This window comes from Dromaius novaehollandiae, chromosome 26 (assembly GCF_036370855.1).
Source record: "Dromaius novaehollandiae isolate bDroNov1 chromosome 26, bDroNov1.hap1, whole genome shotgun sequence".
Taxonomy (NCBI): Eukaryota; Metazoa; Chordata; class Aves; order Casuariiformes; family Dromaiidae; genus Dromaius; species Dromaius novaehollandiae.
The window spans coordinates 6,866,198-6,882,395 of NC_088123.1; positions in this window are offsets into that span (position 1 = coordinate 6,866,198).

Below are 16,198 nucleotides of genomic sequence, written 5' to 3' on the forward strand. Positions count from 1 at the left end.
GCCAAGGGGGGTGCAATCCCTGCCTGCATTAAGGGTGGAGGGATGCCAGGGCCGGGGGGATAACTGGGCCCATGGGGTGGTTGCAGGGAGGTCTATAGGCCGTGCCTGGATGGAGCCGCCCGGGAGCAGCCCATGGGAACGGCCCCAGCCGGCCAAATCCCTCCTGACTGCATTAGTCCTGCCCATTCCTGCTGCTTTTCCTTTGGGGAAAATCCTAATCGGGGCCAAAATAAAAAAATGCTTGTTTTATCCCTCTGGGTCCTTGCCCCCGGGGACGGGCTGGGCAGGGAGGACAAGCCCCTGGGCAGGTGTCACTCTGTCCCCAAAGCTGCCCCAGCCTCTCCGCTGCGCCGGGACCGGGGGCTTCCCGTGCCCATCCCAGGGCCCCGTGAGCCGGAGGCGCCGGAGCCGGCTGCGGCCTCCCAGGGCTCCTCCGCCGAGCGCGGGGCTAATGAGGGAGCAGGAGCGCGCTGCCGGCGCTGATTTATACTAACGCCGGCGAAACCATCTCCAACGCGCAGAGCTGCTGGAAAAATTACCCCTCTCGGGATGCTCCGCGCTCCGCCCATCCCGGCAGCACGAAGGGCTCCGGCGCCGAGAAACGGGGCTTCGCGGACGCATAAAGGAGGGAAGGGGCTCATTAGCTCGCCATGCCTGCCCGCGCGGGATCGGTCCCTGCGGTCCTCCCGGCAACTTTGCATCTCCTTTGCTTGCCTGGCACGGGCTCTCCGCGCCGCAGCCTCCGCAGAGCCAGGCGAGAGGGGCCGGCCCCGGCTCCCGTGTCCTGCCGCCGGCCCCGTGCCTCCTCCCCGCGGGTGGAAAGCGGTCGCGGGATGTGCTGCACGGAAAAGCCTAGCTCAAACCTGGCGTTTTTAAAAGCCCTTAGCTGCTGTATGTCTCTGCTGCAGCGGATATGTTTAGTATGTTCCCGTTGCCTTAATATGCACTGTTTGAACAAAAATAATACCGTGTATATTTTACAGAGATCCTCCGCATGCAGATTGTGTCAGGAGCGCAATATAAATATCTCCACCAGCCTCCCAACACCCACCTGCCCAGACTGATGCTTAAGCGAGAAAATGTAAAAATACACCCTGGGTGTTAATCTGCTGCTGACGGCAATAATTAGGCAGCGAACGAGGCTGCGGAAACCGTTCCCGGTCCGGTCCGCTTCCGCTGCCGGCGGGCCGGGAGCCGGCGGGCCGGGCGGAACCGCTCGGGGCGTTACGGGCACCGGGGTGTCGGGAACCGCTGCCCGCCCCGGCTCCGCGCAGCCCCTCGTCGCGGCCCCGTCAGCCTGCCCGTGTCACCCCGGCCCCCGCAGACCGGCCGCCCCCCCGGCCGCGCGCACCTCCTCGGAGGGGGAGCGGGCCAGCGGCTGCGTTTCCACCCCGCTGCTCTCCGTTATCTCCGCGAAAGGGGAGCCAATTACCAGCAGCTGGTGAGAGCCTAAAATTATTATTAATTTCAAACAAAGCATATGCTTTGTGTTAACAATCCTCTGCGGTGTGGCAGAAGGGCCAACGCCATCCAGATGGCTCTGCATGCCGTGGGAATGATTAATGCGCCGCTCCGCGCCCCGCCGGGAACGCCGGGACCGGGGCCGGGCAGCCGGAGCCGGGGCCGGGCGGATGCACACGGTGCCGGAGAGGCCGGAGGCAAAATCCGCCGGGAAGAAACGCAGCCGAGCCATGAGCCGAGACGGCGCTGCCGAGCCTGGGCCCGGCTCCCAGGGAAGGGCCGGGAGCACCGGGTGCATCCGCGAGCGCTTGGGCACGTGCCGCTGCGAAGCCAGGGAGCGCGCGAAGTGCCGCTCCGCTTCCTTAACTCGCCGTGCGAAATTACGCTGATAGGTGTTAATGCCGAGTTCAGAGCAACGTTTCCTCTTTGAAACGCAGCAATTGCATCTGAAATTGCTGGTGTGAAAATAAAGAGCGGTGTCTATTTTTACCGGCGCCGCGGGTTATGCGGTGCGCGCCGAGACTCTGCTCGGCTCGGCCGGCCCCGGGGAGGGCAGCAGGGAGCCAGTGCCAAGGAAAAGAGACGGACGTGCAGGAGCGGGGCCACCTGTGAGCGCAGGGCCACCCTACGGCTCTGCTCATCCGGGTTTGTCCGGCCTCGGCTCCAGTCCACTGCACGGGCCGCGTCGCTGCAGCCCCCGCGGAGCCCGGGGAGGCGGCGGCAGGAATGACGGAGCTTCTCCAAATCCCACGGCTGGAGTCGGCGGAGATGCATCTCCAGGGCAGAGGGGTAAAAATAGCTGCTGCTCTCGGTGCCAGTGACACCAGCGCGGGAGGGGGAGCAGCCGGGGGTTTATCGAGGGCAGGCTGCAAGCGCTCAGTTATAAATAGGAGTAATTACTCGAGCGGGGGCACGGTGCTTAATGAGGGGTTGGCTTGACATGAGCGCTGTGATGGCGTGATGCTTCCCAGCACGGGGTGCGAGCGCTCCGTGCCGCCCAGCCCCTCGCATCCGAAGGGCCCGGGAAGGGCCGCGGCGGTGTCAATGCCTGCCGACTGGATAATCGTGTCCAGGGGCTGCTGGAAAGGGTTAATTTTAATTAAAACCCGTGGCCGCAGCTGCCTGCGCTCCTGCCATCACCCAGCATGCGCCAGCTCCTGCCTGCACCAGCCCCGTGCTCGGGGCAGGGACCCCCTGGCCCCCAGCCCCAGGCATGTCCCGCTCCGTCCAGGAGCCCAGGCAGGACGGAGCATCCCGGCGGGAGCGCGCGCCATCTCCCCGGCTCGCCGAGCCGCTCTGCCTCGGCGCGCCGCGCGAATGACCTGTCTTTGTTGCAGCCACATAAAATATACATTTGAGTGATAATGGGGCGAGAAGCAACTGAGCACAATCTCGAAGAAATATTGGTGCATTAAAAGATAGCAGAAGCTGCTACAGCTGTTTAAAAGATTGCAGCGGCGGAGTCCTTTCCCCGGCAGCTGGCCTGCCCGCCATAAATCCACCTCTCCTCCCCTCTGGCTGCTGAAGGTGAACCGTGGGGACGGGCTGCCTGCAGCGGGGCGGACGCGGGGGGCAGGACGGGGGGCGAACGGGCCCCTTGGCCCATTCTTGGAGCCGTTGCATCCAGGTGCCACCGGGGCTCCAGGACCTGGGGACACGCAGTTCCCGCCAGTGCCGCAGGAACAGGCCGGGGGGCTGCAGGAGCCGGCGGGGAGCGAGACATCCATCTCTGCTGGACGGCAGCGAACCGCTCGGGAGAGAGCCTGCGCCGGGTTTCAGGAGAGGCCGAGTCCGTGCAACAACCTCGAGGCAACAGAGCTGCGAGGCAGCAGAACCCAATGCTCTCCAACCAGCTCCTTTTGGATATCCCGCACATGGAAAGTGTAATCTTTAATATTAAAGATTGCTTCGAAGGTATTTGATGTTACACGGGGTTTTGATGTAGCGGAGTGATACAGCAATACACCGAAATCACGACGCACGCTTAAGTCACGCGCAGCAAACCGGAGCTATTGCAACCCGCGGCTCAACCGCGGCACCTCGCACCCGGCTCCTCGCGCTGCCCTGCGGCTTTGGCATCCGCCCAGGCTCCTGGGCCCGGCCGGGGGCAGCTCCCCTGCAGCCGAGACGAGGCCGCCGCTGCCGAGAGCAGCTCGCCCGAAAGCGGCTCTGATCCGCGGTACCTACAGCGGGGAGATACATATTAATGACTCCAGGGTTCGCAGCCGTCTTTTCATGAGCAGAAGGAGTTCTGGGAGAAGAGAAAGGCTCGGCTGGCCAGGAAAGCATCGCCAGGCTTTTTGAGGCTTGCGAGCCACGGAGCAAAGATTTCTTACAACGAATAACTAAGAAAAATGTGCTCCTCGAGGGCTGCTCCCCCCGAACCTGCGCTGCCGGTGCCTGCGCCGCCTCAGCCCCGCTCCCCCGCGCCCTGGTGCCGTGCATCCGTCAGCATCCGCAGCATCCCAGGCCCCGGGCTTTTGTAGTTTGTTTGTTTGTTTGCGCTCGCCTGTCAGCTCCCCTTTCACCAGCATCCCAGATGAGAGCAGATTGCATGCTAATAAATTCAGGATTGGCAGCAGCACCCGGAGACAGGGAAAAGCAGCTTGAATTACAAAGGGAGCTTCGCTCCTGCACCTGGGCTTTCTTCTCAGCCCGAGGTTCCCGCGGGCCTCGCTTGGAGCAGCCGGGGACGGCGAATGTGCCGCCACGCCGCGTCCCCCGGCCTGGGGCAGGGGCAAGGGCTGGGTGGTGGCGTGGGATGCGGAGACGGGGATAAGAGGAGCAGCAGGACGTGGCTGTGAATTCACCGCCGCGTGCGTGCGGCAGCGTTCGTACCGCAGAGAGCCCGGGCACGCGCTGGCCCTGCGCTCGCACGTGCGTGCACATACGCCGCTGCCTGCACGCAAAGGGCAAACAGCCCGGGTCGCTCCGAGCCGCTTCCCGGGGCTCCCTCCGGCACCCGGGATGCAGCAGCAAAGATTAGGGCTGTTTCCTTTTCTTCCGCGAGGAGTGTAATCCCCCCTTTGAAAGGCGCATCCTCCGCTTGATGCTTCCTGACATTAATATTATCATCTCCAACCAGCCGCAGAGCCCAGCTGTCGCCTGCGATTAGGGCACTGACACAGATCGGTGCAAGATTTCACAAGCGTCTCATTACTGCTGACTCCGGTTCCGCACGGCTTATATAACTCATCTTGCATAAACCTGTCACCGACGGGCGCTGCTCCGCCGCCGAGCCCCGGCGCATGCTGATGAGGGCGGCGGAGGGGGGACGAAGGCCTCCCCCGGCTCCCTCCCTCCGCGCCCCGGCCCCTCGGGGCTGCCCCTGCCCTGCCAAAGCTCCCTCCCTCTGGCAGGAGGCTTTCCTGGCTCCGGGCAGCCCGTTTCCCGGCCGGCCGTGCAGGGACGCCAGGCGCTGGGGACGAGGACGGGGTGCGCGAAGGCACCGGGGCACCCGCAGCCCCCGGCTGCCCGGGTCCCGCTGCAAGGACACGCGACCTGCCCCGAGAGCGGCCTGCCTCGGCGGCAAGAGGGGCCGGGGCCAGGAGCTGACGCTGAGCAGCACGCTGATGCTCCTCCATCCTGATTGCAGAGGCGGGGGAGATCGGAGGAGGCAGAGTGCAATTACGGAGGCTGGAGCCGGGCCAGGGCTTTGCGGGAGCGCGGGGGCTTCGCGAAAGCGCCCGGCCCTGTCCCCTCTCCCGCTCCCCCCGTCCCCATCCCCGCGCCATCCCCTCTGCTCCACGCTCTTCCGGCACCGGCAGCAGGGCTCCCGCTAAGGCGCCGATCGTGTGACACCTGCACAACGCTGGCCCTGGCCTCGTCACCGAATGCCAACGCCGGGCGGTAATTGCTGGCGGGAGCAGCAAGGAGAGAGGAATGACAGCGAGCCGGGAGCAGCTATTAGATGCGAAAGCGGAAAGTGTAAACAAAACACGGACCATTAGCCCGCGGCAGTGCTGGCTGCTTCCCCCCTCCCCGGTGTCGGCGGGGGGTTTCTCCCGTTTCTCGGAGGGGGCGGCGGGGGAGAGCGGCTGCTCCCGGCCGCGCGGGAGCCTCGCTGGGCTCCGGGGCAGACGCCGCTCCTGCCGCCTGCGCGGCCCCGGCGAAAGCAGCGGGCGCTGGTTCTGGCTTCAGCGGCCGGTACCGGCAGTGCCGGGGGGGTCTGTGGCCCCCGCGCTGCGGAGCCGCCCCCACCGCCCGGCCGGGGCTCCCCCCGCAAAGGCACTCGCCGTCCGGCCCCAGGCCGCGGTGCCGAGCCGGTGCGTGGGCGGCGGGGATGCTGCGGGAGCGGGGGGAGCCGGGAGCGCCCGAGCGGGACCCCGGAGCATCCCTCTCCGCCGGCGCTGCGCGGGCACCGGCAAGCGTGTGAGCATCCAAGGAAAGCAAAGATCTTAGGCAACAGTTCCAAAAAGCACATAATTTGGGGAAGAAGCCCCCAGGGCCGTGCCGGGGACCCCGTCCCTTGCCGTCCCCTGCCCGCGCGCACGGCCCCTTGTAGCCACACACCACATCCCCGCGCGCCGAGGGGAAGGGCGGCACTGCAGTCAGTTAGAGGCATAAAAACATGATTTTATCAATGGCGAAATCCGAGGCGGGGAGGTGGGATTCTCTGTTCTGGGTAAACGGAGCATCATGTCTCCAATTAAAGTTTGGAGGATTCATCTCGGAGCCGGGGCCCGTCAGAAGCTGACATTTATTAGGCTGTCAAAGTCAATCTCTTTCATGAGCTGCTTCCCCAAGCACCACGGATTATATATCATTTATGCCTTTTCTATTGGGGCACGCAGTCTGCGGTGGTTTGGTTTTCGGTTTACATCTTGTTCTGTTTCCTCCGAAGGGAAATAAACGCAGTTGCACAAACTGATTCCGTTTTGTAAAAGCTATTCTGGGTTAATGACCATGACTCTTGTGCACGAAAACCCGGGCCAAAGATCAGGGCTTCCTCGCTCTCGGCGCGGCACAGACACGAGCAGCAGGTCCTGGGGTCTCCCCAGGGCGAAAGGGGACCGTTCAGCCGGCACGCGGCAGAGCAAGCGCCGGGAGCGCCGGGCCGGGGGGAGGCGGGACGCCGCGCGGGCGGCTGCACAGCTGTTCCTGCAGCTGGACGCAGGGGCTGCAGCTCCCGGCCGGAGCCGGCGTCCAGGCTGGGGCTGATTTCGAGGCGTCGGTGCCGAATGGCGAGCTGAAAAGCAATCTCCGAATGCAGCCAGGCATTTAATGATGTCAGGACGTCGCCAGGGCGCCTTTGCGCCTCTTCCCTCCCCGGCTGGTGCCCGAGGTTGGCCGCGCTCAGGGCGCCGGGCCCCCGCTCGGCTCCCGATGCTCCGGTTATACCCAGAAATACGGCCCGGCAGACGCTGTCGGTTTAATTGATCGTGGCGAGGGCTGGCACCGGAGGAAGCATCTTGTTATCTGCTGCATTCGCTGCGGACGAGTGACAGGAGACTTTGTCACACGCAGGTTTCCAGCCAGAACTATTCTTGCTCCTCTCTCAAATTGAGTGATGAAGGGAGTCTTGTCTTGATCTCCCTCGATGAATTCGATAAGGGGGGGGAAAGCAGCCTTTGTGCCGGCGTGCAGCTCCCGTGGCCCGTGGCTCTCTCCCCCCGCTCGCGCGCTGCCGGCGCCGGCCTCCCTGGGCAGTGGCAGCTGGATTGACGGCTCAGTCCTCTTTCATGCTCCGATGCCGGGAGAAGAACTATTTTTATCATCTTTCAGGCTTCCCAGGCTGCGCGGAGGCCCAGGCCGTGGGGCGGTGGGGGACGGGGGGAGACAGCTCTGCAGCTCCGCGCCGGCCGCTGCCGGTCCCTCCTGCCCCGCGTGATGCTCGCCGTCCCGGAGATTCGCCAGGCGTTTTTGGGGACGGGGACGAGCCCCGGTGAGCTCGCCGGGGGGGCTCGGTGCAGCGGGCAGCGGCGAGGGCTGCAGACGCGCCCGGGGCTGAGGCTGAGCCGGTGCAGGACCCCCGGGAAGCCCCCGGGAAGCCCCCCAGGCTCAGCCCCGCTGCCGCCTGCCCTGCCGCTGCGAGCAGCCCCGTCAGGCCCCGTTCCTGGAAGCAGCCGCCTCGGAGCTGCCTGGGCAGGGTTATTACAGGATATTATACAGACCATTTGCATGGCCACCTTCAGGTCATTTCGATCACTTTAAGCTACTTATCTGCCCATTTTCTTCCCCATAATATTTGCCTAATTCGATTACTCTGCAGCCTCAGCATGCTGCAGGGAAATAATCAGGAGCTATTACCCAGAGCAAGTCTGCTGCAGCCGCGTTTCCAGCGGCTTCGCTCCGCAGCCCGCGTGCCCGTGGGGGCTGCTCCTGCCCTGCCCTGGGGCGCGGGGGGCTCGGGGACCCGTCGACTTGGCTCCCAGCCTGGTTCGGTCCCTCCAGCCCCGGGGAGCCTCGGCAGGCTCATCAGTGCCCGGCCCCTAACGAGAGGCCCCGAGCTAATTGGCGGAGGCGGCCGGCTAAATGAAGATGCAGTATGCACACGAGGAGCCGGGGAACGGCCTGTTTTCGGAGCCGGGCGCATCCAATTTGTGTCTGCGGCAGCCTTGGGAAGCTCAATTAGGCCATCTCTGGCTTTCCTAACGAAACCCAGCGCCGTCTTCGGCGCTCGGCGCGGGGTGCCAGTGCCGAAATGCCATCGCGGGAGGCTCCAAGGAGCGAGAGGGCATCGGCGCTTCACTGCGCTGGTTCATTCCCTGCAAACTCCTTTCCCTGCAGCTTGCTCAGCGCCTCGCCGTCCGCCTGCGGTGGGGAGCGACCCGTCTGCCGCAGCCAAGCCGAAGGGAAACCCTCCGAGACCCGGCTCAAAACCGAAGGGAAACCCTCCCAGACCCGGCACATCTCGGTGTTTCCCATGTGCTCACGAAACGCACGCCGGCGACGCTCAGCCGGAGGCAGCTGCCTTTCCCTGCCTTCACAGCTTATTAGTGTTTTGTTATGATTATTTGGCCTATAAATAAAAAATGAATGCTCTCCTTTGCAGAGAGCCACTGAGGTAGGGGCTTTCCTAGGAAAGACAGGCATCTTTTTTCGATGGTGCTTGAAGCGGCTTTCCCAAGGGACACTCGCTTTGAGTCGGCAGGATCTGCTTCTCGGCGAGGTTTTTGATTATTTGGATACCGTCGTTGTTCTTTGCACCCTTTTATCCTCCTCGCCGCTTCTCAGAGGAACCAGGGATTCAGCGACAGCAGCTCTGCCCGGAGCAGCGGTCCTTGCTTCCCTCGCCCCGCCGCCCTAGCTTGCAGAGCTGCACATGTTATTAAGGCACATAAAAATATCTGTAATTGAGCTCGGCTCCCAATGCCAAGGCAAATGAAGGCGGTAAATCACAGCCGGGGAGGGGGAAGCAGCTGGCTGAGGCCGCTGCTGCGGGTCGCTGCCTTGCAGCCCCGGCCCGGCCCGCCACATCCCCGCTCCGTGGGGCGACGGCAAAACCTCGTTTCCGAGGAAAAGTGGCTGCAACTGGAAGCGCCCGGCCCAGCGTGGAAGGGCCTGGAGTGACAGGTAGCGCTCGGGCGGGGAAGGATGCTCCCGTTGCCCGTCTGCGGGAGAGGAGGGATGCTATAAATACCGCTGCTGACACAGCAAGCAGGGCTCCGAGTGGAAGTTAGAGACAATAAAAATAATCAAGGGACTTGGGGATATTGCCAGGGACCCGAGGGGCACATCACGACAGCAGAGCAGGAAATCGCTTCAGACATCTCCACGAGGCCTGTGAAAGGCTAAGGGGGGTGTTCGCCGGGTGCTGGCAGCAGCCGCTCCGCTCGGCTCCCCGGCCCTCCCCTCCGCCGCAGCGGCTCGGGGGAGGAGGACGGAGCGGGGAGAGGCAGCGGGAGCAGTTCTGGGGAGAAGGGAGGACGCGTCTGTGCAAAGCCCGGCTTATCCGCCCGCCCCTCCCGGGGAGCCGCCGCTGTGTCTTCTCTGATGGCTAATAACGCGGTTGTGCTTCCGCCAGAGCCTTTCCTGCGGCAGAGACGCTGCTCCGAGCTCTCTCCCCTGCCCTGCAGCCGGCTTTATCAAACTCGTGGGGCCTCAGCTAATCCGCTATCTTAACACCCCGCCAAACGCGGCAGAATCCGCCGCCGAGCCCCGCGGTGCTGGGGGGAGGCGGGAGGCTGCCAGACGCGCGGGAGCGCGCGCAGCCCCGTTTCCGCAGGAGGCGAGGGACCGGCGGCCTCGAGGGGAGGCAGAGCTCTCGGAAAGCACCTGCAGCAGCGCCGGCCCGTCTCCCCGGCCCTCCGAATCCCACGGCTTCCACCCAGGGTGACAGCAGCTGTGCGAAGCGAAGCAGCCTGCTTCCCAGCCTAATTGAAAGCATCCCCCCGCCACCGCCGCCGCGCTGCACTGAGCCCTCGCTCCGGTGTGGCGGAGCCCCGACTTGGGTTCGCCTCCCCCCCGGGCAGCTCCGGGACGGGGCCGCGTCGGCCTGGTGGGACCACGGCAGCCTTGAACCGCCGACCTGGAGGCAGAGCCCTCGGTTATTGGGAAACGGCATGGAGGGCAGAGAGGAGAGAAGACGATGAAGGCGGCACCCGCAAACCACTCCGGCGATGCCCCTGCGAGCCCGGGAGCCACGGTGCTGCCGTGTCCCAGCCTCGCCGCCAGCCGGGCTGCCGCTGAGCCCCCTCTCTGCTCCGAGCAGACAGGAGCTGAAAGAGCTGCTTAGCAGATCAGCCACTTATTTCCCCTGCCTCCCATTTGCCACAGCCACATCGCTCGTAATGGAGCAATTTCGCCTTTTCTGCTGCGGGCATCGCGGCGGAGCTGCGCCGCGCCGGGCGTTTAAAATATGCGGCGACGGCTGGGGGCTCACTGTGATTTCAGCTCCTCTAATTGCCCTTTTCACCTGCTGCTGCGATTTTCCCCCCATTACCTGTCCCCCCTCGATCGCACTGCTTAAGCTCCTAAAAGCCGTCCGCAGCCCTCCGCCCTCTCCTTGCACTGCTGCACGGGGAGGAGAGGCAGGGAGGCATCTCCTGTGCATCCAGGGATGGGAGGGAGGGAGGCATCTCCTGTGCATCCAGGGATGGGAGGGAGGGAGGCATCTCCTGTGCATCCACAGATGGGAGGGAGGGAGGCATCTCCTGTGCACCCAGGGAGGAGAGGGAGCGATGCATCTCCTGTTTGCACGGGGAGGAGAAGAAGGGATGCATCTCGTGTGCCGTTTCCCCGCTTTCCTCCAGCTGTAATCCCTGTGGCCGCTTCGTGTTCCCAGTTCTCCCACAGCTTGCACCAGCGAGGTTCAAGGAGGGGTGAGGAGGATGATCTGAGACCGCGCAGGCCTCGCTTTCCCTCCGACCCTTCCTCTGACGTCTCTGCGCCTGGCTGCTCTGCGACGCCTTCCCGCTGGGCGTCTCTTCTCCTTGGAAACCCGCGGCTGCAGCCACGCTGGTGCCCCTCGGCTGGCTGCCTCCCCCCAGCCTCCGCCCGCTCCCGGCTCCTCGCTTTCCCTACCGCGTGATCTAACAGCACCAGGGAAGACATAAGCCTACGTATGCGAGCTATACGTCCGTCTCCTAGGCGATTCCTGCTGCCGTCCGGGCTGGATTCCCGCACAGCGGCCCGGCACAGGCCGCTGGGTCCAGGCGCCAGGGAAGAGCGCGGGGCTCGTGACCGTGCCGGGAACGCTGCCGGGAACGCTGCTGGATCCCCAGCCTCCGCTCCCCCTCTGTGTCTAAGCTGCGTTAAAAAAGCATGGGGGGGGGGCATTAAAGCATATCCTTTTAAATGGCACCGAGCGCGGGCATGACGTCAGCCGAGAGGCGCTGAGCGCCGGGCGACCAGCACCTCCCCGGCAAAGTCGCTCCGTCCCTAGAAACTGGCAGGAGATGCGAGAGCCGAGTGCTGGCGTTCCCAAAATTTCAGGCAGCTCTTGCAAAGCAGGGACGCTGCTTGGCCCCACGGAGAGAAGGAGCGGCAAAGGGGTGGCAGGGACGAGTCTCCACTCCTCGGGGTCTCCCCCCGGGCTCCGAGCAGCTCCCCTCCGCCCCTGCTCTTGGGGCCGCTCGCCCAGCGCATCCTCCTTGCTAGCCATGAAGGTGAAACAGAAATTCCCGAGTGCCCCAAAGCTGCGGCTCGGCGAGAGCTGCACAGCCGGTGCCTTCGGAGGAGGAGGAGGAGGAGGAGGAGGATGCATGGGGAAGGTCAGCGCAGGCGGGATGCTCCCCGGCGGGGAAGGGGCGCAGGGGGCCCCGGTTGCCCGCGGGGCTCCTGCCGGCGGTGCGGGAGGAGGGGTGACGGTGCCAGCGGGCTGGCCGGGCGCCGGCGTGCTTAGCTCGTCCTTGGTGCCTCAGACGACGCGGGGCCATCTGCCCGTCTGCGGCGCGGCCAAGAGCGTCAGCTGCCGCCGTGCCCCCTGCCAGCGCCGCGCGGCGGGGAGGGAGGCGGGTGGCGGCGGTGGTGGGCTCCGCGCGGGACCCCTCCGCCGGGCAGCGAGGATGCAGGGCTGGCTGCATCCCCGCCTCGGGGACCCCCACCTCGAGCCGGACCCCCCCCTGCCCCGGCAGAGCCCGGCCCAGCGCCCGGCCCCTCCGCCGCCCGCCCCAGCTCTCCCAGCCCGCGAGCGCGCTGATATATAGGAATTTAATGCTGTTCCCTGACGCGGGGCCCGGCTCCGGCTAATCCGCTTGGACAGTGATGGCACGGGCATCTTCATTCAATTATGTCAGATCCACTCAGGCGCTCCCTGCCCCAACGCAAACCATCTCAATTACTCTTCCCTAACACGCAGCTAATAGATGGAAATCTCATTCCCTGGGACCAGCTGCAGATGCCGGGTGGGGGGGGCAGCCCGGCCCGGGCTCCTGGGCTTTTAGCGAAACCTGATTTGCTTCGTTGCCTGACTGTGGCTGCGTGTGAGGCTGGAACCGGCCCCCAAGTTGCTGCAGAGCGGCTGCGAAGCCCCTTCCTCCTCCCCGCCTCGCCTCCGCCCCGGCTCCCCTGTCCCTGCTCATCCGCTAGGAAAGAGGAGCTGCTGCCGGGGCGATCCCGTGCCGGGCGCAGCTCCCTCCGGCTGCGCTGCTGGACGGGGCCGCCCGGGAGGCTGCACGTGCTCTGGCTGCGCCGGGCTCGGCGGCCTCTGCTTTCAGCCCCGACACGAGGTTCTTCTCCTCGTCGTAAGAAATAAAACAGGAAAAAGTCTCATCCGTGCAGGGGGAAAACAAATGGGCAAAATCCCGGGGCCTCGGAGGCGAGAGGCACGGAGGGCAGCGAGCGTGCCGGCGGCTCCCGGGAAGTTATGTGCCGGCGGTGCCGGCGCAGCCGCCCTGCCGTAACTTAGGCGGCTCCGGCGGCACGGCTGAGTTACGGGGCGCGTCGGCGCGGGGCCTGGCTCCCATCACTCACGGCCCCGGCGGAAAACCCCGCGGGAGCGAGACGTGAGAGGCCGCAGCGCCGGGCGAGGCTGGGCAGACCGGCGTGGCCGGCGGCTCGGTGCCGAGCTGCAGGGCTGCCCCGGAGCGGGCGCTTCGCTGCGTCACGGGGGAAGGCGCAGCCCTGGCGCGGGAAGCGGCAGCCCCACGCCGGCTCGGCGAGCGGAGCTACGGCTCGGCAGCTGCCACGCTCATCCCTGCTCCGACCGCTTGGCTGCAGGTCCCTCCCAGGACTGGGAGGAGAGCGGAGCAGTCCCGGCTTCCAGCTGCCCCTGGAGCACATCCGGCACTGCACCAACTGCCAGCAGGTAAAACCGAGGCAGCGCCGAGGCCAGCGTTGCTCCTGAGCTCTGAAATAGGGCACGTGCTCGGAGAGCGGAGCCAAGGTGCCGGAACAGCATCCTGGGAGCATCCTGGGAGCCGAAGCAGCATCCCGGAGGAGCATCCTCCCAGCATCCCGGGAGCCGAAGCAGCATCCCAGAGGAGCATCCTCCCAGCATCCTGGGAGCCGAAGCAGCATCCCGGAGGAGCATCCTCCCAGCATCCCGGGAGCCGAAGCAGCATCCCGGAGGAGCATCCTCCCAGCATCCCGGGAGCTCCGCACATCCAGGCGGTGGAGGGACAAGTCCTCACCTCCTTGGCCGGGTACCTGTGGGGAGGGCGAAGCCGGGGCCCAGGGCTGGGGGGGCCCCACCGGCTTGGGAAGAGGGATCCGAGCTCCCCCGTGGAAGGGAGCCGGGCAAGGATGCCAGTGCCCTGCTTCCCAGCCCCGTCGCTGCCGGAGGCCGGCTGGGAACGGCAGCTGTGGAAATCCAGCACAAAGCCGGGAGCGGGGCGGCCTCCCGCTGCCCAGCACGATGTTCGCTCTGCTCTCCCGGCCGTCGTGACTAGGAGACGGGTGTCGGGGAGGGAGCAGAGGCTGGTCCTGCCCCCCGCGGTTTACGCTGCTAATGAGTAATCCACCCCTTTAACAGCCCTGACTCCCGTTAATGTGATAATGCTTTGCAGAATTAAAGTCTGAAGCCAAGAGCGTAAGCAAATCCAGCTCGTATTAATGGGACTTAAACGGAAGGAGGGGAGAGATCTGCCGGTCACATTTGTCAGTCCCTCTAACGAAACGGAGCCCGGCTGAAGGAGAGCTGTCCCGGCCGGCTGGAGAGGCCTCGTCGTGGCTCCTTCCCGGCGGTGCCAAGAGGCGGCTGGAGCTGCCGGGTGTCTGAGGCCTTTCGACGTGGCTGTGCCGGTCCCGGGGGAGGAGAAGGAGCAACGTGCAGGAGATGGTGTCTGCCACCCGCCACCCCCTGCCCCAGGGCCGCCTGGGCCTCGGAAGGCAGCGAAGAGCGTCCAGAGCAGCGGGAAGCGAAGCTGGCAGCTGGGCTCTGTAATCGGCTTTGGCGATTAGCTTTGTCATTTCACAAAGGGTTTGAATTTGCCCAGTGCAGAGACATAATAAAGTTGTCATTGGGTTTTTTTTTTCCTAAGTACAAATATTTGCAGGGTTGCGTTAGCAGGGAGAAGGAGAACATCCCGGCATCCTTGCTGGGCTCTTGGACTAGACGTGGAGGCGATGCGTGCCCCGGTCCCCCAACAAGCGAGTCCCTGGCGCGTCTCCCGGAGCCCTCGGTCCCAAAGCGCCTCCTCCCCGGTGCCGGACAGACCTCCCGCCTCCGGCCTCCTCCTTCGGCTCCGTTGGGGCATCCCTCTTCTCCTGCGACGAAGAACAGCACCTCATCGATGGTCGCACAGCTCCCTTCCAGAGGCACGGCCCTCTCCGCGCTGAGAGCCAGACTCGGCCTGCTCAGACTCCGGGGCTTCTCCAAGAGCTCCCTTTGCTCCATCCCGGGGCGAGGCGGGACTCCGGACGGGAAGGCCCTGCACGTGCCCTCACGCAGCTGGCTGCGGGGAAGCCGCTTTCTCCATTGCACCCCCTTCACGTCCTCCCTCCTCCAGAAGCGGAGCGCAGCCCCTCCGGGCCCTGACTCCGGCCCCAGGACCGGGAGCTGGTCACGACGGGAGCGGCGGCACAAGGCTCCCTGCGCCGGGCTCGGCCTCTTGATTTAAGGAGCTCCCGGTCACACGGGCTATAAATTCTCCCGGAATAAATTATAAATGAGAGGCCAGGTAGCTGGCTGCTCCTGATAAAGCTGGAGCTGGAATGCGACACAATCAATACCTGCAGCGGGAGCGCTGCTCGGATTAACCCCGCGGGACTCGGCGCTCGCGGCTCCTGCCAGGGCTCCCCATGGGGCAGCGAGGAAACGGGTCCTTCTGCTCCGGCCTTCTCCTTAGGTCCGGAGGTCCCAGCTCCCGCCCCACTGCAGAGGCACCGACCCCGCTCTCCGCGGCTAAAGGTCTATTCGTATTTTCCAGCCTCGTGCGGAGGGCGCGAGGGACGGCGCGGGAGCGGGCCTCGGGGCCCCAGGGCCAAAGCCAGCCGGGAAACCCAAAGCCGCCTCCGCTAAAAGCCGCGGAGCCTCGGAGCTGGGGGAGGCCCTGCGGGAAGGGAGTCTTTGCTGCCACTTTGCACATGAAAGAAACGAAACACGGGGAAAATCTGTGCTCCGAGCTGTGCCTCGGCCTCCTGGGAGCAGCGGCGAGGACGAGGACGGGCGTCCTTGGATCCCATCCCCGGGGCTGGGGGAGGCTCTTCCTTGTCACCAAGCCGGGGAGGGGGAACAGCCCCGCTTTGCGCCCGGGAAGGGAGGAGAACGGAGCCAGCGCGAGCGAGGCCGGAGGGCAGAGGGGAGAGCGGGTCTCTCTCCCGGCAGCGGAAACCCGCCGCTCGCTCGGCGCTCCGACGGCATCGCAGGGATGTCTGCCTTCCCGAGGAGGAGGCGGAAGGCGTCTGGCGACGGGCTGGAGCTGCTTTTGTTGCTCTTGCTGCTCGAATCCGACCTCCTGCGCTTGCGGATGGAGGGCGACAAGCACAGGCACGGCGGGGAGAGCCGAGCTGCCCGGGAGGACGGGGACGGCGGCCGCCGTTCGTCGGGACCGGCACTTTTGGGTGATCTTGCTGCAGGGAGACAAGCGCAGCACGCGGTGCAACGAGCCGCTCGGGGACCAGACAAAATCACAGCGATGCCGGCGGCCAAGGACACTGCTTTGCACCGCTGCCTCCGTTCAGGCCCCGTGAAAGCACAGTGACATCCTGCTGCGTGAGTCTCCTTTCTTTAAAGCAAAGGCAAGCCAGGGAGAGCAAGAGGAGGAAAAAATAGGACGGGGAAGGATGCTGTTAAGCAGGAGCCTCACTGCTGCTTATTGCCCTGATCTCTGGTTGGTTCCCCCCCCCCCTTCTTTTTTTCCGGATCTTTACTCAAGGAGCAGCGTGGTTTTTGCACGCCAGGGCGACCCGCGGG